Source organism: Balaenoptera musculus, chromosome 2 (genome assembly GCF_009873245.2).
Source record: "Balaenoptera musculus isolate JJ_BM4_2016_0621 chromosome 2, mBalMus1.pri.v3, whole genome shotgun sequence".
NCBI classification, from domain to species: domain Eukaryota; kingdom Metazoa; phylum Chordata; class Mammalia; order Artiodactyla; family Balaenopteridae; genus Balaenoptera; species Balaenoptera musculus.
The window spans coordinates 76,344,390-76,368,658 of record NC_045786.1 but is presented as its reverse complement, the minus strand read 5'-3'; the positions used below and the strand labels follow the sequence as shown (position 1 = coordinate 76,368,658).

The window sequence follows — 24,269 nt, the reverse complement described above, 5'->3', positions numbered from 1 at the left end:
CTGTAAAGTGGGGCTAATGATAACAACACCACCCACCTGAGGACCGGGGTGGAGGGTGGGGGTGGGGGGGGAGTGACTTGGCCTTAAGTGCATAGTGCACATGGGAAGCTTAACTCAATAAATGAGTTATTAGTAAAATAATACTATTTATTATTTTGGCCTATAGCACGTATATTTATTTATATTCATGTGAGGAAGGGATTGCTCCTGGGCTAGGAGCTGAAAAAGGATTTTTCCGGAGTTCCTGTTATCATTTTCTATTTTATGATGGTAAAATACATACTGTGTAAAACTGCCCATTTTAGCCAGTTTAAAGTGTACAGGTCAGTGGCATTAAGTACATTCCCAGCATTGTGCAACCATCACCACTATCTCATTCCAGAGCTTTTTCGTCACCGGAGAGGGAAACCCTGTAGCCAGTAAGCAGTCATTTCACATTCCTCCCTCCCCCCCAGGCCCTGGCACCACCAGTCTACTTTCTGTCTCCATGGAATTGCCTATCTGGGTATCTTATATAAATGGGATCATACAACATGTGGCCTTCTGGTCTGGCTTCTTTCACTAAGCATCATGTTTTCCAGGTCCATCCATGTGCTGTAGAGAGTATCAGCACTTCATTCCTTTTACCTGGTGTCTTTGTAGAGGAACCCAAGCCTCAGTTTCATCAGGCCTATTCTCCCACATCGTGTCCTGTTTTCAAGCTTTAGAATGTCTTTCTTCATTTATTTGGGTTCTTTTTGGCCAGCCTTAGTTTTTCCACTTTTCCTGTCCGGTGATTCTAATGACCCTTGAAATGAATATTGGAGTGACATTGTCACACCGGGTTCTCTGTGCCGCCGGGGAGTAGGTCTTACTAGGTATTTTATTTCTGCTGAAGAATTAGCAGCAGGGGGACACACACCGGCCCAGAGTTGTGCTTCATTTCCCCAGGACAGCACGGCAGGTTTAAAAACAAGTGTCTGGAAAACACCCACTAGGCCATTTTATTCCTCCGTGTAAAAAGCTTTCCACATGAGAAGTGGCCCTCAATTAAGTCGTTTAATAAAAACCTCCCTCTGTTTTAAAGCTTTCTTGGGAAGTGTTTACATTTAACGCCACTGTGGGCTTCCAAATGAGCTGCTGTGGAGTCAGGGATCCTTAACCTGTGACTTTAATAATATCCTTTGCTTTAGATTTCCAGGTGGAGGCCTGGGCCAGATTGGTAGCGTGTCATTGACCCAGACAATCTGGGCTGTCTCCTCCCCACCCCGCTTAAGCCACCAATGATGGAAGATTCAGAGAAGCCTGAAGCCCCAGAGATGTAAAACTAGCTCCTGGAGAGAGAGACCAGACTGAAAGGAGATGGTGTGTCACCTCCATCCTCCCAATTCTGAGATCAGTAACAGGGTAGGGCTTCAGTAAGAAGAGACTGAAGCGTTTAGGAGAGCAGCTCAGGGCTGTGAGATGCTGGGTCCTTTAGGCGAGGCCTGAGATTTCAGCCAGGCTTTGGAGCTGTCTTGAGTTACGGGCCATGGCCCCTTATAGCTGAGGAGGCTCTGCTTTTTGCTTTGATTCTGGAGAGGTGAGTAGGTCCTGCCAAGAGGAAGCAGGATGTTGGCAGCTTTAGGGGGCTTAGAGGTTCTTTTGTGGCAGATGCTAGGATTTATCCCAGAGGAGTGTCCAGGGAAAAGCTGTGTCCTGAAATAAAGGATGCTCTAGGATGGCCTTCCATTTGTGCTGCTTTCCTGGGGATCCTCATCAGCTGGCCCAGGACAGGTGGGTGGAGAAGCCCAGGGACCCTGGCATAGGTTGGGATTTGCAGAGGCTGCAGGGCCTGGCGGTTACGAGCCTGGACTCTGGCCTTGGACTTCCAGGGTCCGAATCCTGCTTCTGGGGTTATATGTTATATGAGTATGACTTATATGTTATATGACTTAATAGAGTGCTTGGAACAGTGTCTGCATAGGGAGGTGTATGCATGTGTATGGTCTTATACACTTCACTTCTGTGACTCCCCAGTTAAAATCGAGGAATGACCCTTATTTTCAGAGCTAATTCACCTCCATGCCCAGCAGCCTTGTGCAATCCATGGGAGAGGGTGAGATCACAGGACACTTAAAAAAACAAAACAAAACAAAACATGACATGCAGATGGGGGAATCATGCTTGATGAACCCATTATGTTCTCTGAGGGAGAAAATAAATGTGGGAAGAAGGGCAAACCAGTGGATCTAATTTATTTAGATTTCCCAAAGACCTTTGAAAAGACTTCATGCCAAAGGTTATTAAATGTGTTGGGACTTCCCTGGCGGTCCCTGCTTCCAGTGTAGGGGGAGTGGGTTCAATCCCTGGTCGGGGAACTAAGACTCACGTGCCACATGGTGCGGCCAAAAAAAAAAAAAAAAAAATACAAAGGTTATTAAATGTGTGAATCTCCCACAACTCTGTGTGTGGCAGTGAATGTAAGAAGGAATGTGGTCGAAACCCATCTTCTCTATTGTCCTTGATAGAAGGAGAAGAGAGATGGTGAAATCGCCACATTTGCAGGTGAAGTGGAATTCTTTTAAAAGTAAAATTGGAAGAAGACATTGGAGTTTAACTATAGGGAGGTTTTTTATTTTTGTTTTTAAAAAAATTTTGGATACCACATGGAGCTGTCAATTATAATTTTGAATAATTCGTTCGTGGTCAGTGGTGCACCTGGGCAGCCAGAAGTTGGAGCTAGGAATTGTGTGTGCTGCTTCCTAGCACAGCTACCCATCATACGCCTGGAGTATCATAGGTGCTCAGTAAATGTATGTTGAGTGAATAAGTGAAGATTAATAGAACAAAGGTGTTCATTAAAAATAATTCAAGTTCTTTACAAAATAATTTCTAGTTTCTGTCTTTAAGAGTACATTTGTATGGACTTGAGGACATGGGGAGGGGGAAGGGTAAGCTGGGACGAAGTGAGAGAGGGGCATGGACATATATACACTACCAAATGTAAAATAGCTATGGGAAGCAGCCGCATAGCACAGGGAGATCAGCTCGGTGCTTTGTGACCACCTAGAGGGGTGGGATAGGGAGGGTGGGAGGGAGACGCGAGAGGGAGGGGATATGGGGATATATGTATATGTATAGCTGATTCACTTCGTTATAAAGCAGAAACTAACACACCATTGTAAAGCAATTATACTCCAATAAAGATGTTAAAAAAAAGAGTACATTTGTAGAAGGCAGTAGATTTCACCATTTATAAATATAAGAATCAGACCCTTAAATGCACAGATACTGAATTTCATCCCTTCTGTGATTTAACCCAGGGCAATAAATGAATGAATGAATGAATCAATGAAATGAATAGAAGCTTTGTCAGCACTGACCCCTCTCCCCCAGTAGAATTTAGGAAGCTTGGGGATTTGCTAGACTAAAAAGTTACGTGTAGGAATTATTGCTTTTGTATTTTTCATTGCATTCAGCTTCCTGTGGGGCTAGTGTGGTGCCTCATGGGTAGGAGTTCTCTGTATGTGTATGAATGACAAATGAATTAAGATCTCCTTAAAATAAGCACAAGTATTTTATTATTGCATGTCTGCTCTGTGCCAGGCAAACTTACCGTTATATTTGCTCTCACGGTGGTTGTATTAGGTTTTGCTACATAGTGTTGCTGCATAACGCAGCAGTCCCTGATCTCAGAGCCTTACAACCACAAGCATTTATTTTCCTACAGGGTATGGTTTGGTTGACCTAGGCTGGCCTTGGCTGGGCCAGGCTAGATTCCAGGCTTCCGTTTGGCTTTAGGGCTCTTCCACCTGTGCTTATTCGGGGGCCTATGGTGTGCTCATATTGTGGCAGATCGTGGTAGCCTAAGAGGGCAGATGGGGATGCGTGATGCCTCTTAAGGCCTTGGCTCGTAACCATTGACCAACACAAATCACGTGGCCAAACCCAACATCAGTGCAGTGGGGAAGTAGACTCAGGCCATTCTCGTGGGAGCCACTGCAAAGTCACATGGGAAAGAAGGGGGGACATATAACCCCATTATAGGGGAGTGGGGTGCAGAAAACAGTGATTGAATCCACCACAATGATCAAGAATGAATGAGAGGGGTGAGAAAAGTAGGGGCCAAACCAGCCTTTTGGAAGCTTGCTCAAGCTAGGCCAGCTGGGTGAAGAATCATATATTTTTTGCCCAGGTACCAGCCTAGGCCTTGGTAATCCCTGTAGATTAGCCTGGCACGCACTGACTCTCGACTGAATGTCATCTCACGTTCATTCACTCTGACACTGCTCCTCGGAGTTCAGCTTATCTGCGGGAGGAGCGGAGGTGGTGGGCTGGGACTTCCTCTGGTCAGCAGTCCTGACCTGACAGGCTGCCCACTGTGGTGGTGGGAGTGACAGGTAGAGCAGAGAGGGCCGAAGTGTCCCAAGGAGGCCAGGGGATCTGCTTAACCTTGGCCTGGCCTCCTCTCAGCATAGGTCTGTGGGGATCAGCCTAACTCCCACCTGTGTCTGTGACAGTTTATCACCAGGGCCTTTACACACCCTGTCCCCATCTTTATAAGGACCCTGGGCCCTCATTTCAGGAGCCCTCCTTTTACATTCAAAGAAACAGGCTTCTGGAGGTTGGGTGACTTCTCTTAAGCCAACCACCTTGTAAGTAGCAGATCTGAACTAGGTCATCCAGTTTCTAGTCTAGGACTGTCCTTCCATACCCTGGTGACTGCCCCAGCCCAGCAGAGAGTCGCGACTGGCTCTAAGGCATTAGAGAATATCCGGCCCAGGTTGATTGTGTCTTCTTTCCTGAAGGAGCCAGCTGAGACTTGTGGCCCAGTACGATGCCTCAGATGGAACAGAATGAAATACTGGCCGCCTTTGTGTCACCTGTTTTCAGTGTGTCCTTTTTGGGGAAGGGGCTGCTAGACTCTCCAAGGAAGAAAAGACTGGCCATGAAGCAAAAATACACTGAGAATAGATGGGGATTAAACCCGGTGAAGCCATGGCTGTGAGGGGACAGACACTCTAGTACGTGCCCTGGGTGGGATTATAGATCCAGTGGGCTTCTTTTTGGCGAACAGCTGGGCAGTGGGAATACTTTCACCAGCAAGTAAACAAAACTCAGTTAAAAGTAGTTTAAATAGTAGGGATCTTTATGATCTCATGTAAACAAGAAGGCCAAAGTTAGCACAGTTTTGGAGTTAATTAATGAAAGACTCAGATACCTTTCCTCTTTGTCAGCCTCACTGTTTGACATTTGTCCTCAAGCTTGGCTCTTGGTGGTCCCAATGTGGCTGAAGCTGTTTCAACCATCATATCCTCATACACAGTGATGTGTGATGCCCAGAGGCAGGAAAAGAGGAAAGCAGAGAAAACCTTTGCTAGGAGCCCCCCGCAGAACTTCTCCTGTGCCCCATTGGCAAAACTGTGTCCGATGCCCACGTCTCATCCGATGGCTGGCATGGAGACATGGGGCTCCCATAGCTTGCTTAGACCAGTCCTGGGGCCCAGCTTTCCCCAAAGCATGTGGGCGCTGGGAGGAGAGGGGACAAAACTGGAGCTTTGCTGGCCAGAGGGAAGGGGGCAGTTGCTGTGAGTGGGTAGCCGGTGTCGGCCACAGCATTTTCTTCCTTCCTCCCTCTTCTTTTTTTTTTTAGCATTATCTTTCAAAACTTGAAAATGTTCATACTCTAACTCAGCCCTGCCACAGTTAGGAATTTATCTTATGAATACACCTGCAAAAGTGTGCCGGCAAACATACAAAGATGTTCATTGCAGCATTATAATAGCGTAACACTAGAAATAACCTAAACGCCTTTCAAGGGGACTGGTTAAATAAATGAACATATAAGCACATTATGGAACTGGGCAAATCTGTGAGTACTGATAAAGAAAAATTCACAAATAGAATTTTTTTAAAAGCAAGGTGCAAATTAATATATACTCTAAGATCCCATTTTTGTTTTAAAATCTCAATTCTTGGTTGCAAATGTACATCCTAAGAAGTCCTAAGAAACGTGCTTATTTCTGGGCTGTGGGATCGGTGGCATGGTTGGAAGGGAAATTTTCTTTTTCATTTCATGCCCTCCTTGACTGTTTGAATTTTACATATATATAAAAAAACCCACTGTATGTATTACCTTTATAATAATAAAATGATAGGTGGTTTCTTAGTATACACAGGGGCTTAAGGAGAGGAAACGAGGGCCCTAAATGTGGTTGTGAGGGAATGGAAGTGCCATTTGTCTGTATGTTTGGTGTGAAGGGAGGGTTGTGGAAAGAAAAAAGTCTATGAGTGAAATAAGTTCATTTTTTAAATCTCCCTTAGCACCTGGCATAGTGTCTTACACATAGTAGAGCCAAATACACATATGAAGAATGAATGTTTCCATCAAGCCCCAGAGCAAGTTTATGAAATGTGAAAACCTAACCAAGCAGCTCAAATCAGCAAGAAAGTAGCCCCCGCTGGGAATTTTATTTTGCAAATAAAATATGCCTGCCATTACCTACTTTTTCCTTGAGGTCCCAGAATCTACTTCATTGCTAAGAATCAACCTGAGTATGCAACTTTCCACACATCATCCATCTCATACTGAAGGCTGCTGGGCCAAGTTCTGCATAATAAAGCTGAATAAAGGTTTTACAACTAAGGGTAGAGCAAAGATAGGAACCACCGTCGTGTGTTAGCTGTATTTATAGACGTGGCTTCAGTGGAGAGGTATCTGGGTGTCCTAAAGTCTGTGAAGTACAGAATGAGCAGTTATTTTTTAAGCAAAATAAGGTTTTTTGATACCCCAGACTAGTAAATTAGAAAATTGCTATCTTAATTATGTCACTCTGATAATAGGGAAAAACCACAGAAAATAGTAGTGAGATAGGGATTTTGGACTTAATTGGCCACTGTTGGTAGAAAAGTGTGAATGTGTCTATTGGTGAAGTGAAAGAATTATATGTGGTAATCTTTTCAAGAGCAATTCTCTTCCACATAGAAAAGCAGAGGCATATGGGTACTGAAAAGCCTTTTTATTGGGGAGGAGGAGGGGGGAAGGGGAAGTAGGGTACTACCATACGTTGTGCTGATATTCTTCCTAATTTCCTTGCTTGAGGCTTCTCTCTCTCTGTGTTTGATTCTTTCAATCAAAGAATGTTGTAACTGACGTTTCCACTGAGTTGCTTTTAACTTTTATACCCTTGGGTTTTAGCATTTAGTTCTTCTGTAATGGCCACCGGATGCCCACTTTCTTCAGACAATGATGATATCGTCGAGCTATGGTAAGATCATTTCCTTTGGAACAAAATGAAAAGCTTTCTGTGCTCACAATTGGAGGAAAATGTAAACTTTGAGTAGGCCTCCTCTGCTACAGGTTGAAAAGAATCCAGGTTTGAACGTCATGCACTCTGCTGTTCAAATGTGCCCTGGAAAATTTCCAGCATGTTTTTGAAATACGAAAGGCTAATATGCATTTTTAGTGTATGTTTTTTAAATGGGCCCTTAGAAATATTCGGAAGAAGAGACTATTTCAGAATAGAAAGGATATTTCACGCCTTTGTTGGGATTATTTTGGGGTCAGAAGAACCTGGGATCATTGGTACATTATGTTCTAGAGTGATTTAAATTACTTAAGAGAGAGGGGGAGGGGGGAGGGAGGGTTGGTTTGTGTGTGTGTGTGTATACCTACCAAACCACAAATATTCATGTTTACTTGACATAATCTTAGTATACAGCTTCCTCTGGTATTTAGACAGTCTATTCCTATATCTGCAAAGTCTGTGGTTAAGTTTTATAATTTTAGATGAATTCTGCCTCTTCATCTGAAAATATAATAAGAATTAATGATAGGAACACTTTTATAGCACTCAGTAGTGCCTGGCACTGTTTTATGCACTTAACATCTACTAACTCACTTACTCCTTGTAATAATCCTATTATTATCCCATTTTACGATTGAGGAAACTGAGGCACAGAGCGATGAAGTAACTTGCCCAAGGTGATACAGCTAGTAAGTGGTGGGGCTAGGTTCAGATCCAAGTGGTCTGTCTTAGTTGAAAGTAAAGTAGAAAATAATGGAAGCAAGAATTCGTGAGATGTGATTCCTAATCTTGGTTAATCTTCTAAATTGAAGACTATTCGCAGTGTTTACAGTGTTTCATTTTACTAAAACAGTCTTGTATAATCTGAGTCCCTTGCTTCATGACCAACATTTTAAGTTACTTTACACAGCAGGCCTATACTTCAAAAATTATCTTAGTTGTAAATCTGAAATATATTAAAGGACAGTAAATTTAGCCAGTCAACATGAAAATCTTTTAACAGAGTTACTTGTCTCCTGTCTTTCCTTAGGGAAGAAAGATGAGCTCTTTCAGTTCCCAAATGACTCCTCAATTTAAAATGAATTATTCCACTGGAATAAAATAGTCGTTCTCCTTCTGCAGAAAGCAGCTACTGCTTTCAGAAGCTAAAGCCATTTTTCTCTCCAATAGTCTGTGATTAATCCTGATGTGTGACTCCTACAAGTTTCCTTTCTTTGAAACCTCAGCAGCAGCATAACTGGCGATTCCTCCTCCTTCTTGGAATCGATGCCGTGGTTGGTGTCCTACACAAATGACTTCTGAATGCCCAGGTCACAGCCTGCACTTCTGGCCTTGAGTAGTAGATAAGATACATGGGTCTTCACGTATGTGGAGCTGTGGTTGATACTGTGAAACGGTGTTCCAAAGTGGTTGTACCAGCTGGCATTCCCACCTAGCAGTGAGTGAGTTGCAGTGGCTCCAGTGTCAACACTTGGTATCGTGTGTCGTCTTCATTTTAGTCATTCTGGTGAGCGTGTAGTGGAACTGTGTTGTATCAAACTCGGTTTTGACTCAGCAGATGCTTATTATAAAACATTTGGAAAATACAGAAAAGTATAAGATGAAAATTAAAAACTGTTTTCAGTTCTACCATCAAGATATACAGCTGTTAATTTTGGGGTGTGTGTCCTCTTTTTTCCACTACATATATGTATGTATGCTAAACACAAAATTGGAGTTGTGTGCAAGCAAGATACTGTTAAAGGGGGTATTTCCTATGTAATGAAATAGGAAAGCAATGAATGGAAGGCCCAGGAATAGTCTTAGTGGTTTTTTTAGTGTGCGTCATATTGCCATTTTCCTATTATATTTGGAGGAAGAAGGAAAGGGGAAAGGAAGCCAGCATTTATTGTTCACCTGCCATGGCCCAGGCCCTGTGGTGCTGGGAAGTGCTGTACGCTTCCAGGATAGACTTGAGCTGTGAGAAAGCGTTACCCACCTGGCAGCCATATAATGTATAGCATGTTTGAAAATAAGTCTTATTTCACACCTAGTAACTGAGCATGTTTGGAATACTGGGCTCATGTCATAATGTAAATTGAAGTTAATGAAACTGGCAGGTTGTTTGCCCAGTTTCGAAGGTACACAAACCTCTATTGTTTTAGCTCACTTGAACATTAGCACACAGAGAACAACACTTTGAATGGAGAATACTTATTTGGTGCATAGGTTCCATATTTATGACAATTGTCCTGTTTCCTTCAAATGCATTAAATCCAACTGTTTGTTGCTGTTCAACATGGAATCTAATCTCAGAATCCCAATTATAGTCTATATTTGAATAATTTGCATTATTGGCTGAAATGTTGGTTAGTTTTTTGAAAAGTAGAACCTCTTTCTTTGAAGCTGTGCTTAATCTAAAGACGCAGGACTCATTTTTGTTGCCAATAAAAATCCTTTGGGGGGGAAAAATAGAAAAAAAAATACACAAGGAATACACAGTGCTGCTATCCTGAATTTATATGTTCATGACAATCAGTAGAGATCTCTTGGCTTTCTCTTAAGAGCAGAGGGTATGGGATCTTTCTGTTGAGGATTGCTGGCCTAGGGTAAGGTTCTCAAGTTAATTTTGGGTGTGTGTGGGAATTACTTTTAAGAATAATGACTATTTAATCCAATGGCTTTAAAAAATAAAACCCAGAATTCATAAAACTTTATTCATTAACTACAACCTAAACAAAAATAATAGTTTAATTGTAGAACATTTTGGGCAATGAGATATTTCACATGAGTTCATTTTCCTCATTTTCAGTTTAGTTTTTCAAGTGGTAAGACTAAATATTTAGCTTTTTACTTGAAATTTCGATAGGGACACATTTCCCTGAATTACTAAAACCTAGACATTGAATAAAAATTCTCATTTCATTCTTATTAATCTTATTTGTCATGTGGAGATATCTTCAGAGGCTCTAGGTGCATCAGTCTAATTGTTCCTACACTAAATAGCTGTGGAAATTGCTGTGCTTCTAATTCTCATGACTGTCTTTTTGGTTCTTCTGTCATCTTCTGTAACTGATACCTTGTTTGCTTGCAGTAGCTCCCACTTCTGTGTTATTGCTTCTACTTTGCTTTGGGTAAGGATTGAAATTTCCAACTGTGTAGGGTTGTGTGTAAGGAGAGGAAGAAGGAAACTGATGTTGAATTGTGTTATGTGTCTGGTGCTGGGTTGCCTGTTGCTTAAGAGGGAAACTGTGGGCTTCCTAGCACCACTGTTTTGGATGTTCAAAGGCCATTTCAGCTTCCATTTATTTATTTTTTTCCTTCTTATTATTGTAATAACTTGTTTGTAATCAAAATTGAAACACTACAGAAATGTATGACTTAAATTGGAAGCACCCTATTTTATCACCTCTAATTATAACTGCTCTTAAGAATTTTTTTTAGATGTTTATGTAATTTTATACATAGATGGTATTTTATAGAAATGAGGCTATTCTCCTAATGTGTATCTCTATACATTATTCTGATACTTTTAAAAACGATGTACTTTCCATGGCTGTGTATATAAATCTTTTTAAAAAAAAAATTTCCTTGTATTCCATGATATGGATATATCATAATTTAGCCAAGCTCCTAGTTCTGTTTTTTTTAACATCTTTTTTTTTTTTTAATTGAACTGTAGTTGATTCACAATATTGTATATAGAAGTGTGTTTGTATAATTGTTCTGTTTAGGGTTAATTACTAGAAGTAGAATTGCTAGATGAGGTGGTGTGTACCTTTAAAATTTGCTGTTGTCTGCCGTAAGTGTACCAATGTGTACTTTTGTTTCCCCAACCCGTATCAAAGGCGGTTTCTGCGTATCTCCTTGTGTTTTCAAGGCACAGACTGAGAGTTAGGAGTGTCAGGTTTTTTTGAGTTTTAGTTTTTAGTCAAAAGAGAGAATTTTATTTCTTGGATGTAAGAGGCAAGAAAGAGGAGAAACAGGTGCATTTCTGTCAGGAAGGGAGGCAGACAAGGCCAGGAGAAGGAGGAGGAATGAATGGAAGGATGAAAAGGCACCAGAGGAAACGCGGTCTTCCACCAGAGAAGATCCCGACTGTGCCCTCTGGTCTCTACCTGCAGCAGGTTCTAGCCTGGCCCGAGGGTCTTCCTTTGATCCTTGCCTCCCTTCTCACATCTCCGGTTATCCACTTATCCTGAAATGGATAACCTCTGGGGAACTGGAGCCTTCCCTACTTCCTTGAGGACATCCATCAGGAGTCTTAATTTTTAGCAATAGAAACTAACCCTGGTAGATCTAAGCAGAGAGAATCTGTGAATACTATGAGGATGTTGTAAGGCTCACACAGCTGCTGGGGAGATGGGGACCAGGCTGTGGAAATGTGCCGGGACCAAGGGAAGCCAGGTAGGTAGGAGCACAGCCTGGTCCTTCCAGCAGCCACGCTGCACTCAGGACACAGGCCCACCCCCTCGCTGGTCGGGGGCAGAGATGAGAGTTTGGCCGTTTCATTCCTACCAGTTGATGGTGGACCCTGCCTCCCTTGGATTCTCCTACATATGGTCGGGAAATCCCCAACACAGGAAGCGGTTGCGTTCACATGCTGTGGCTCATTGCCTGCCTCTGTCCTTTATCCCTGGCTAATACCTCTTGCCTCCTCCCCAGGGTCTTTGAGATCTCAGAGAAGGGGGCTGTAGATGGAGATGTATAGACAGAGATTCATGCACACATGTTATACATACCTATTCATTTTTAAATCACTCCTTGAGTTCCCCACTTCAGGTGGCATTGCAGTACGAAGAAGCACGCTTCTCTGAGGGTGTTGGGTCTGACTTCCTGGGTAGGGATTTGGCAGACAGTTGCTTGTACCAGTTGCTGGTGGGTAAGTAACTGTAATTTAGGTAGAGATTGGATCTAACCTGGAAACTAAGACCTCTGTAGAATGGTTGGACGGTCAGTAGGGATCCTGGACAAGTCACATGACTGTTGTAAATTGTCTCCTTATGTTTGAAATGAAGGTTTGCATGAAGTCACTGTTTTTGAACCAGATTACCCATCAGAGGAATTACCTGGGTTGCTTGTGTGTGTATGTGTGTACAGAATTTTAGGCCTCAACTCTAAACCGTCTATCAGAGTTTCCAAAAGTGGGGAATCTTAGGGATTTGTGTTTTTAAAAAGCTCTCAGGTGATTCTGATGGAGTCACAGTTCTATGCCTAAGAAACTTCCTTATAAGCTGTAATGTTTCATGAAATGTGTTCAATTCAAAGGTGGATAGTTCTGGGAAATTGGTTTTGTTACTTGTTCAGAACACCTCCAACTTAATAAAGTTTTTAGTTTCCCCAAAGTATAATATCACTTGAGCCTTCAACCCTAATACCTTTTCTTTTTTCTGTTACGAACTTTTTTAAACGTAGTAGAGCTCCAAATTGGCTCATCTTCAAATTCTCTTTTTACACACTCTGTGGCAAAGACTGCTAATTTTATATCCAATGTCTCTTCTACCCTTCTTCCTCAGTAACCAAAAGCCTGGTTTTTCGTTAGAGCATAGTCCTGTGCCAATCTAAAAGACTCTATTTCCCAGCCTCTCTTTCACCTGGATATGGGCCAGTGACTTAAGCTTTAGTGAGTGAAAGGTGAAGTGTTATGTGTGGGGCGTATGGGAAGGTTCCAGGGACTGACTTGTATAGACAGTGCACCCCTTTTGCTTTTTTCTTTGTCCTCCCTCCTACCTACTGCTTGGAACATGGACACAATGGCTGAAATCCAGCAGCCATCTGGGGTCATGAGGTAACTGTGATGATGGAAACCCTGCCCTAGGTAAGTGGAGCACAAAGAAAGGAGGAGCCTGGATCCCTGATGACCGTAGAGCCATAGTACCATCCCTGAACTGCTTATCTCCATACTTCTTTCCTACTGTTTAAGCTAAAGTTATTTTGCGTTTCCCATCACATGCAGCTGGACCTAACCTAACTGATTCCTCTGCTGTGTGGAGGCTTCACAGTGTGTCCTCCACACCATCTTGAAGGTGACTTGCACATAGTAGGTGCTCTGTGTTTGACAAGTTAAATGCCCAGTGGCATTGAGGTGGGAAGCTTAAAGGCTCCGGATCCTCCACCCTCTGCCCTTCCTGCTTTAGGTTAAGTTACTTATAGGGACATTTTGTTTTTCCTATCCCAACTCCCAGGAAGGTATTTCCCAGTCCTCAGTATAGGGCTTTAGGGCTACAGGCTCAAGTATTTGGACAAGGCAGTGGGTCTTTGAGATTCCAACTGCGTGCATGCATGATTTCAAATGAAAATCTAAGGGCTGGGCACTTTCCTGAATCTACTCAAGAAACTGGAGGTGGTGGTTCGAATGATGTCGTCAAAGGCCACCATGGAATCTTTTGCTGTCATTTGGAGGCAGCACTTTCCACTGTGCCTGCCAGGAACTTGATGTCAGGAGAGTCTTTTGAAAGTGACTATCAAGGAGCCTTGATTGCTAGCTATTGACAAGGGGGGCTGCCTTCTCAGTGGCAGCCTCAGAGGTGGTCTTGGCCAGATCAGCCTGGTCCTGACTCACGCTGAGCTCCGTTGGCCAGGCTGATGCACCCCTCTTTGGGGCCCAGTACAACATGCTGGTTTCCTGGAAGCATTTAGGCCAAGGCTCTGCTGCTAAGAAAATAGTATTTTTGCAAGTATGGCCTAATGGGAGCGTGTTTAAAACTCTCCCTCAAAAGTAAGGCTCCTTTGAAAGAAATATGGGGTTAAAAAAAAAACAACCAAGAAACGAAAAGCAAAACCTAGGAGGTGAATTAACACTTCACTGATGCCAAGGAGTTTATTTTAAAACAGATTTCATTGACTGTGGGAATTTGGATGGCCCACCCCATTGTGCGCCCACTGAGAGCAAGGGCAGAGGCAGACCCACACCCCTTTGTGGGAAAGTGAATTCCATGGCAAACCTCAGTGGCTCCAGAGTGTTTGCTTCTCCTGGAAATAATTATAGACATACGCAATCCTTGAAAGGCAACATCTGGCTGGATGGAGGCAAGCTGGCAAATAGTCTAAATAGATGGGAGTGACGTTGTGCAGAAGGAAAGAAACAGCCTGAGAAAATGGCCAGGGAGTGTTGGTGCCCCTGTCCAGAGAGCCACAGCACCCAGTGCTGGTCCCGGGGTTGACTTTATTCCCGGAGCTGCGGGATGCCCCTGCCTTTCTAGGGGGCAGGTGTCTACATAGCGCAGAGCCCTGGTACCTGCCTTTCTGGGGCTCCCATGGAGGCAAGCAGGTCTCCCACAGCACTTGTTGCGGCCCAGAGCCCAGATGTGTTTGCTGCCCAGGGAGCACCCTGGACCAGTACTCTGCGGTCAGCCTTGACTTCTCATCTGCTTCCAGTGTAATGTGAGGTGTTGATTTAGACTGTCAGAAACGTCTCTTCCCCCTCGTGTTTTCTCAAGGCGGCCCGGGTGCTTGTTCTTATGAACCGTGCCCAAGACCTGAGAGCTCTGCAGCGTTTCCAGGAAAGTGGCTTAAGTCTGTACTCCTTTCTCCCTGCCGAGTTTGGAGGGTTCAGCTTTGGACCTCTGGAAACTCCGGGGCAAATCCTTTTTTTTTTCCTCTTTTCAATTTTGCATCTACCAGCTGGTGATAAAAGCAGAACAGCATCTTCTTGGACTTACAAATGTTGAGGTTTTTTTTTCTTTTTTAATCGCACGTGAGATATTTTCAAGTAAAGAATGCAGTTCTAATAAATTCAGTGAACCTGCCATGGATTTTCTGAACCCAAGTTTCCATGAAAGCTATGGTAATGATATTTTGAAGGAACTTATTGAAAAATACGGGCCCTTATAGCAAGTTTTTGCAGAGGGTGTGTTTTCACGTAGAAATGCTTTCAGCAGCAGTTTTGTTTTGTATTCTGCAGCTTCTTGCTGTGGTTTTGCAGAGCCCTGAGGCAACAGTTTTAAAGGCCTGGGTTTGACTTGTCTTTGGGCTTTTCAGCTTTTTTTTTTTTTTAATTTATTTAATTATTTATCTTTGCCTGTGTTGGGTCTTCATTGCTGCACGCGGGTTCTCTCTGGTTGTGGCGAGCTGGGGCTACTCCTTGTTGGTGTGGCGAGCGGGGGCTACTCCTTGTTGCGGTGCGCGGGCTTCTCATTGTGATGGCTTCTCTTGTTGCAGAGCACCGGCTCTAGGTGCACGGGCTTCAGTAGTTGTGGCGCACAGGCTTAATTGCTCCGCGGCATGTGGGATCTTCCTGGACCAGGACTTGAACCCGTGTTCCCTGCATTGGCAGGAGGATTCTTAACCACTGCGCCACCAGGGAAGTCCCGGGCTTTTCAGCTTTTGACCACCTTAGGAAGGCTTAGAGAAGACCAGATTTCTCCCAAGCCAAGAGGGTGTGGAATAAATCCCTAGAGGAATTGGGTGGGTGGGGGAATCCTGCTTTTGAATAAATAGTCATTAGCATACCATGGATAATGTCTTGTTAATCACTTGTAGCCGGGCCTCAAGAATCGAATTCATTTGGAATTGAGGGTTTAAAATTCATTTGGAATTGAGGGGTTAAAAGAGTCTTCAGTCCTTGGAGCCGGAACACTCCTTAAGTTCTACTTCTGCTACTTTCTTGCTGTGCAGTCTTGGACCAAAAAATCACTTGGCTTTTCTGAGCCTCAGTTTCCATATCTGCAAAATTTTACTGCCCACCTCACTGGCTTTTATGTGAATCAGTAAAGTCACGTTGTGTTGATGCTTTCTAAAGTGTAAAGTGCTGTACAAATATTAGTTTCTGGGACTTCCCTGGTGGCGCAGTGGTTAAGAATCTGCCTGCTAATGCAGTGGACATGGGTTTGAGCCCTGGTCTGGGAAGATCCCACATGCCGCGGAGCAACTAAGCCCCTGTGCCACAACTACTGAGCCTGCGCTCTAGAGCCAGCGAGCCACAACTACTGAGCCCGTGTGCCACAACTCCTGAAGCCCATGCTCCTAGAGCCCGTGCTCTGCAACAAGAGAAGCCACCACAATGAGAAGCCCGTGCACCGCAACGAAGAGTAGCCCCCACTCGCCACAGCTAGAGAAAAGCCCGCGCGCAGCGATTAGGACCCAACGCAATCAAAAATAAATAAATAAATAAATAAATTAAAAATATTAGTTACCAAGAAGATGAGTCTTTATTTCACTTCACCCATCCAATTGTTTCCATTGTCAGTGGTGACATCAACATCATTGCTCCCACCATCTCTGGGCTGGGCCATTTTCTCTCGTACTCTCGCAGTGTGTCTTGTATCTTCTGTGTCACTGCCGTTGAGTGTGCTGCTTCAGATTTGCTTCTCCTGTCCTCAGGTAAGATTTTTCTCTTTCCAGATATTCCTATTCTGACTGTCTAGGTTTTCTGTAGCATTCTTTGTCGTTTGCAGTCTTCAGCGCTTTCCTATCTTTCAAGGGTGTGAAGTGAGCAGGGAGGGTAGGGAGCTGACTCTGCTTTCCTGGGCAAGGGCTGGAGACCCCTGAGAAGGTGGTCCACTAATCTGGTTTTTTCTGTGCTCCCTTGATGTTCCCCTTCCCCAGCCCAGACTCAGGCTCTTTCCCCAGGGTTCTTCAAAGACAGAAAAGCTCTTGGAGGGTGTGGACCTTTTTTTCTTATTTTTATTTTATTTTTTTAACCCTGTAGGGCTGCACCTTACATGTAATACAAGTGTTGTTTATTCATTCATTCATTTAGTACAAGTATTTACCAAGAGCCCACTGTGTGCCAGGCCCTGCATTAATCCTAATGATATGGCAGTGTCCTTAGCAAAAGATAGTAAAGCAAAGGTCCCCCTCATGGCAGGTTGAATTCTAGTGACAGACACCTAGCAGGAGAGATGCCAGTAAACACAAACAAGCAAAGACATATCAGTGGATGACCGGAGCCAGAAGAACAATACACCAAGCTAAGGTGGACTGTTAGGATGGTGGGGGATGGTGGAGAATCCTACTTTATGGGGATAATCTTTTCTACGAGATGGGTTTTTTCCCCCGCATGAATTGATCAACCAGAAGTTGAAACCTAAAGGAAAGTCTAGAGCCTGGCTATGTGGAGGAAAGGACAGGGACATTAATGGTCCTAAGGCAGAAGGCACGAGGGCAGGAGGGTGTTGGGCACGTTCAGGGACCAGCAAGGAGGTTAGTGTAGCTGGAGGAGAGTGAGTGAGGAGAGCATGTTTTATCAGGAGGAGGTGGGGTTGTAGGGACAGTGCTGGATTTTGCGGATTATTGTGATAATTATTGTGATGGGAGCAGGAAGCCAATTAAGCGTTTTGAGAAGGGAGGAAGTGGGCAGTCCAGTTAGGAGCCCAGAATTTTCTGTGGAATTTGTCCTCAGTCACCGCAAGGTGGCCATGGCATGGTGACATGGAAGGGGTGGGGGGGTCAGTGATGGGGGCGGGGCCCTGAGAGTGGGAACAAAATGTTTGGAGTGAGCGCTTCAGGAAACCAGATGTCTGCCTGGTCCAGAGGGTCCTCCTTTCGAAAGTGTGTTTAAAGATGTCAGTTAAGCACAGGAGAGCATACTGATCAAACTCACATGAAAGTGCTGTGTAAATCCAAAAATTATTCGCATGTGTACTGAACTTACTGCCAGAGTTAGCAATGGTGCTGGGCTCTGAATACCTTCTGAAACAAATAATTTTTTCTTGCATGCATTTATTTATCAAAATATTAAGTACTTACCAAATAGTAGTAACCTAGTGCTTACTGTACCAGTTGATAGTAGGATTTATGACTGTTGTCTTATTCCTGGTTGGTCCACAGGCCACTTGGAAGATGGGCCATCTTGAGACAGGAGGGAAAGGGGCAGGGCACAACCTCCAAAAGAATGACATAGCTGTTGAGGCTATGACATAAACTGGTTAGAACCAATTAGGCCCAAGATGGGAGAAGATTCAACTTCCAGTCAACCTTGAGCCTTATTTTACGCTTATTGTAATACATCAGCTAAATGACACCCAAAGGCGCCATGACAGTTCCCAGGCTGACTGTAAAAGGCCAAAAAGTGGGCAGTGGTCCAATTCCTGGGAATCTCCACCCCTACCCCAAAATAGTTGGAATAATCCTCCCACTCATTACCCTATGAAATCACCCAGCCCTTAAAAACTAACCACCCCGTATTTTGGGGTTGCTCTTGCCTTTTGAGAGGGACCACGTTCTGTCTATGGTGTGTGTATCTCTGCTTTCACTGTACTATGGCTCGCTCTTGAATTCTTTCCTGCGTGAAGCAAAAGACCCTTACTTGGCGGTCCGTCCCAGGGACTCACCTGAGACCTGGGACATGACCATCCTCTGATGCCACATTTTCCTCCAACCTCTTTACAAAGGATATTAATAAATCTACTTCTTACCTATCTCTTTACCTCTCGCTGAATTCCTTCTGTGCTGAGACCTAAAGAACCTGAGCTTCATTAAGTCCTGAGACCAGGTGTGTGGTTTCAACTGGGAGATTGTGGGTTTGAGTCCCTTCCTAAGCGAGAGATTGTGGGTTCAAGTCCCATCTGATGTGTGTGGTTTCAATCTGTGGTTTTTTTTTTAATAAATTTATTTATTTTATTTATTTATTTTTGGCTGCGTTGGGTCTTCATTGCTGCGCGTGGGCTTTCTCTAGTTGCGGCGAGCGGGGGCTACTCTTCGTTGCAGCACGTGGGCTTTTCATTGCGGTGACTTCTCTCGTTGCGGAGCATGGGCTCTAGGCGCGCGGGCTTCAGTAGTTGTGGCACGTGGGCTCAGTAGTTGTGGCTCGCGGGCTCTAGAGCGCAGGCTCAGTAGTTGTGGCACACGGGCTTAGTTGCTCCGCGGCATGTGGGATCTTCCCGGACCAGGGCTCGAACCTGTGTCCCCTGCGTTGGCAGGTGGATTCTTAGCCACTGTGCCACCAGGGAAGTCCCCAGTCTGTCTTTTTGATGTGAGTTTTCTAGTTGTCTGATGGGGTAGAACTGGATCATTTGATTATTGCTGGCAGAGTCCAGTCATTTGCGCCTGCTCTCGGGAGGTCACTTCCCAGATGGCTTTCTTTGTACGTGAGAAGTTTCAAGACCTTCTGTTACAACAGTGAGAACTAAGTTTTAGTGTTTATAGGAGGTCTTGACTTGCTTGCTATAACTTACCTGATGTTTGGGTCTATTTTTTCCTTTGTTTTTAGAAAACATATATATATATATATATATACATACATATAAATAAAAGATTCGTCATCTCCTTTGTTTTCTGAATCACTTCTAGTCTTACCACCCAAAAAATCTTTAAAGAAATAATTGTGAAAAATAAGCCTAGTGTGGATGAGATTTCTTATCAGAAAGCTCATTAGAATAACGTGTAGCCTTTTTGCTACTGATAATATTTAAAGTTCAAAAAAGGGGTTCTGACCGTTCTGTTTCATGTCTGAAAGTATTATTATTCTATGTAGTGTCTTCAAAAGACAAGGAGCTGAGAGGGTGGGGTGGAAGTTAAGTGACCTGATTAAATATCCAAGTGCTGCTGAAGTCTTAGGACACGTGGGATGCTCAGAAAGAAAACAGACCATCCCAAGAAGTCGTTTCCTGAAAGCAACTGAGGACAGAACACACCCTGTTATGTATTTATTTTGGTAACAGAAAAACAGTTAGGTTTCCCCAGGGCCTCAAGTGTCAGGGGTGATGAAAACACACATTCATAGGCTGAAATCATTTCCTTTAATGGAGACCTTTGTCCTGAGTGCCTCACCCAGAGGTGAATCTCTTTTCTCTAATGCGGGTGACCCCGTTGTTCTCTTTGGACTCACTGAGTCAAGATTATTCAGAAATGTGACTTTCAAGCTCCAAAGCAAAGCTTGGGCAACCTTCCCTGAGCTAAACTTTTGGAGCCTACGTCCTTCTCCATCAGTCAGCATAGGACGTGCTCTTAACATTGCCTTTTGACCCCCTGTCATGTGTGCCTTCATGGAGGGCCCTGGGAACTAAACACTGTAGAGATTAAGGGGTGGGCCCTGCCTTCCAGGAGCTCTTAGTCTGTAATGGGGAGGTAGAGAAGTAGGTGGAAGAGGCACAGGGAGAATCTAGGATGCTTCTAGGTTGCTGAGAGGGGATGGGGCTGACACTGATGCCCTGTCCCATGGGAAGCCAGGAGTTTATAGAAAGGATCAAATGGTCCTGGGAACATTAATGCTGTTAGACGATTGGAAGGTACTACAGCAAGAGTAGGTATGGTTCCATGTTGAGTCTACCCGGGGAGTTGCTTTTCTTATGAGAAAAGTGTAGAGAAACAAGTCCAATAAAAAACCTTGTTTGGGTTCATAAACCAAACAACTTGAAGGGAATGAGGGACAAAGTTCCCTACGGAGCGTCCTTACTTTGTGCTGCCTTGTTAGGGCCTTGCCCTTTCCTAGCTTGACAGGTGGCGATGATTCCTTCTGTTTTGGAAGATTGAAGGCACGAGCCATCAGCCTAGAAGGTGTTTTAGCCAAGATGGGTCGGGCTTCTGAGCAGTGAGAGCTCACGTCTTCAAGTGCGCAGAACTGTGTCCCGGTCGGGGGATTCCCTGTTGGCAGCAAGAGGACTGCATGCTGAGGAGGTAGCAGGGTCTGTAAAGCCGGCAGACGGACTTCGAGCGGGACAGAACGGCCGCCCTCAGAATCCCAGCTGGGTCATCTGTTAGCTTATAACCTGTCTGACTTACTGAAATGCGTCGACCTTCAGTTTTCCCATTTTACTAGGTTGTTAGGGAGATTAAATGTGAACCTAGGCAGGGTGCCCAGGACAGTGCCTGACCCGTGATAGGCACTCAGTAAATTGTACTTTCTTTTCTTTAGTTGATGTGGGAGATGCTTTTATCACCATTGCACAGGAACCCTGGCTTTCTGCTTGCGACCTAAATGACACTTGGACCCTTGGGCAGAGAGCCATCTTCTTTCTCTTCTCCCTGCAGCTGATTTGGCCAGTAGAGGAAGGAGGACTTTGGCAGCCTTCTCATCACTTTTTCTTTCTAGGCAGGCATTTCTGACTGGTGTGCATGGTGCCAACTTTTTTTTAAAAAATTAATTAATTTTTGGCTGAGTTGGGTCTTCGTTGCTGCGCGCAGGCTTTCTCTAGTTGCGGCGAGTGGGGACTACTCTTTGTTGCGGTGCACGGGCTTCTCATTGCGGTGGCTTCTCTTGTTGCGGAGCACGGGCTCTAGGCACACGGGCTTCTGTAGTTGCAGCACGTGGGCTCAGTAGTTGTGGCTCGTGGGCTCTAGAGCACAGGTTCAGGAGTTCTGGCACATGGGCTTAGTTGCTCTGCGACATGTGGGATCTTCCCGGACCAGGGCTCAAACCCGTGTCCCCTGCATTGGCAGGCGGATTCTTAACCACTGCGCCACCAGGGAAGTCCCATGGTGCCAACATTTGTGTATGTGAGAAGGTTGGGGCATGTGGGGGAGTGAATATGAGGAGGCTCAGTAATGTAACAATAGAAGGAGAGGAAAAAAATAAATCCAATCTAAATATATCTGTTGCTGTATTGTTTGTTAAAAACCTGTAAAAAGTCTTGTTAACTACTAGAGAAACTGTAAATAGAATCTAGCAAAACTGCTTTTTCCAAATATGAAACCTCTGCTCCCTAATTTTATCATGGTGTATGTGGGTGCTCTTCAATTCTTGCATTAAACAGGATGCACTTGTATGACTTTAGTTTCTTTTTTGCTAGAAAGACAAAATGCAGTCCTTTTTTTTAGTAAGAGAGTGAAGTTTATCATGTTTGTGTCTTTTCAGATTCAGGGGAGAGGATCAGATTTACTTAAAAGTGACAAGATACCATATTGGTGGATTTTGTATTTTAATACAAGAGTCTGAAAATAAACTATAGCAGCTTAGAGAACACAAAGACCACATTAAAAAAGCTTTCGAAGTTCACTAAAATTTATCAGATTTATACCATATTGGATGGTGCTATTGGCAATGTTTTTCTTAATATCAAAATATTACAGAAGAGTGTCACAAGCAGGGGCTCCATCCGTAGACACAAAGATCTTTCTGAAAAGAGCTAGTTTCTGAGGCTTCTTGAGAATTTGAGCCTATCTTCTACCAGTATCAAGAGTCATCCTGGGCTATCTGGAGGCTGTCTTCACCCTCTCAAGGACTTGCTCACTGCTGGCTCAGAGTACATTCATGCATTCTTGGATTTCACCCACTGTGCTCGCACTGGGCAGCCCAAACCAGATCTACTTGTTCTTGCCCTCAGGGAGCTTACAGTTTGTCTCTTCTGACATTTTTGCCATATGCTCTTCAGCTTTCACTGGTTTTCTTCACTCTCTTCTTTGATACGGATAATTGCATTGGGCTTTGGCTCAGATTCTTTAGCGAGTTTCTCAATATCTCGCAATACTTCCCTGAGAGCCTTCAGTTGCCGTTCCACCTCTTTCCTAGTATTGAAAGGATAGATATTGTAAACCATGAGTTTCAAGTGCTTCTTGGAAAATTCCACCAAGGTTCACATTTTCTGTGTTCTCTGTCCATTGTCCAAAAGCGTTCACAGCTTTTAATGTGACATCCCGGGTTTCCTTTGGGGTAGGCTTGGGTTGACTTCCTTCCTCTGCTGGGAGGGCAACCAGCCGATGATGGTTTGGAGTTTGTGTTGGGATGAGCCTCGTGTCAGGGCTGTACCTCGAGTAACTGTCATTCACTTCTGGTCTAGGCTGGGGTCCCTCAGGCAGTGGATGGCAGCGGGTGGGCCAGAGCACCTCGCCCCGGCTGCAGGCAGGAGTGGCTTCACCCAGTTCACAGACTTATTCTCGAGTCTGTTCTGTACACATGAAAACCCAGAATAAGATCTGGAGAAGACTTTATTCTTTGGTTGTTCTATTATCCTCTTCCCTCTCAAAGACTGTGCCTGGCTGTACAGTAAGTCCCTGACATACGAATGAGTTCTGTTCGGAGAGCACATTCGTAAGTCCAATTTGTTCGTAAGGCCAACAAAGTTAGCCTAGGTAGCCACCTATCACAGTCGGCTATATAGTACTGTACTGTAATAGGTTTATAATACTTTTCACACAAATAATACATAAAAAACAAGCAAACACAAAAAATAAAGAAAACGTTTTTAATCTTACAGTACAGTACCTTGAAAAGTACAGTACAACAGCTGGCATACGGGGGCTGGCATCGAGTGAATAGGCAAGAAGAGTAACTGACTGGAGGAGGGAGAGGAGTTGGGAGATGGTAGAGCTGAAGGATCGTCAGCAATAGGAGACGGAGGGCAAGCTGCAATTCCACTCACGCCTGAGGTCGATGGAAGGCACCATCGCACCTTTGAAAGTTCGAAACTTGAAGGTTGGTATGAAGGGGACTTACTGTACTCACCTCTGTGCTTCCTGTCTCTGGGGTGATTATCTTGATGTTTTCTCTGATATGTAAATGGATGATTGTTACTGAGTAAATAGGAGATGGAATCATTGACTCAGATTTGGAAGAACCTGCCCTTATTGAGGGGCTGAATCCCCTCTCAAACCCATCTGTGAACAGGCAGCCCTACCCTGTTTACATTCCTCTACTGAATTCACGTCTCCTGAAACAGTTCTGTTTACCTTCAGGCATCTCTGTTAGAAAACTTTTCCTCCCTTCGATTAAATTGGAATCTTTGTCCCTGGCACATCTACTCATTGTTCCTTGTTCTAACCTTTGGAGCCACACAGAGCAAGTTTAATCCCCTTTTCACATGACAGCCCTTCTGGTATTTACATTTGATGACAGTTTATCCTGTTTTTAGCCCTCTTCCCCTCCTCCTGTACCCGGTGCCTTCTCTTAGCTTCTTGGTCCTGAAATCATCCTGGCCACGCTTTTCTTAAACTAGGTTCTTGCTGATCAGCCCCAAGCAGAGGGAGCTTCCTAAATCACCAGGGAGGGGGGTCGGATGACACCCCTCAGCTGGGTTCATTTGGCTATAGGGCCACTGCTGGGCTTGTGGCATGTTTGTCCTCAGGACTCCCTGCATATTCCCCTGAGGCTGTGTGCTTGGATGAAAAGACACACTTCTGAAATAGTGAGGGGAGTTGTTTTTGATT

General features: G+C 44.2%; 1 protein-coding gene across 3 annotated transcripts in view; it reads left to right on the top strand.

Annotated features, from left to right (window-relative positions):
• Window positions 1–24,269, top strand: part of CGNL1 (cingulin like 1) — a 153,339-nt gene that overhangs the window by 8,668 nt on the left and 120,402 nt on the right. The window contains exon 1 of one of the 3 annotated variants that reach the window (XM_036843362.1): window positions 23,417–23,538. The exons of the other annotated variants lie outside the window; for them this stretch is intronic. The gene's annotated coding sequence lies outside the window, so the exon portion shown is untranslated. Of the gene's footprint in view, window positions 1–23,416; window positions 23,539–24,269 lie in introns of those variants that run through there. 3 annotated transcript variants of the gene reach the window in all.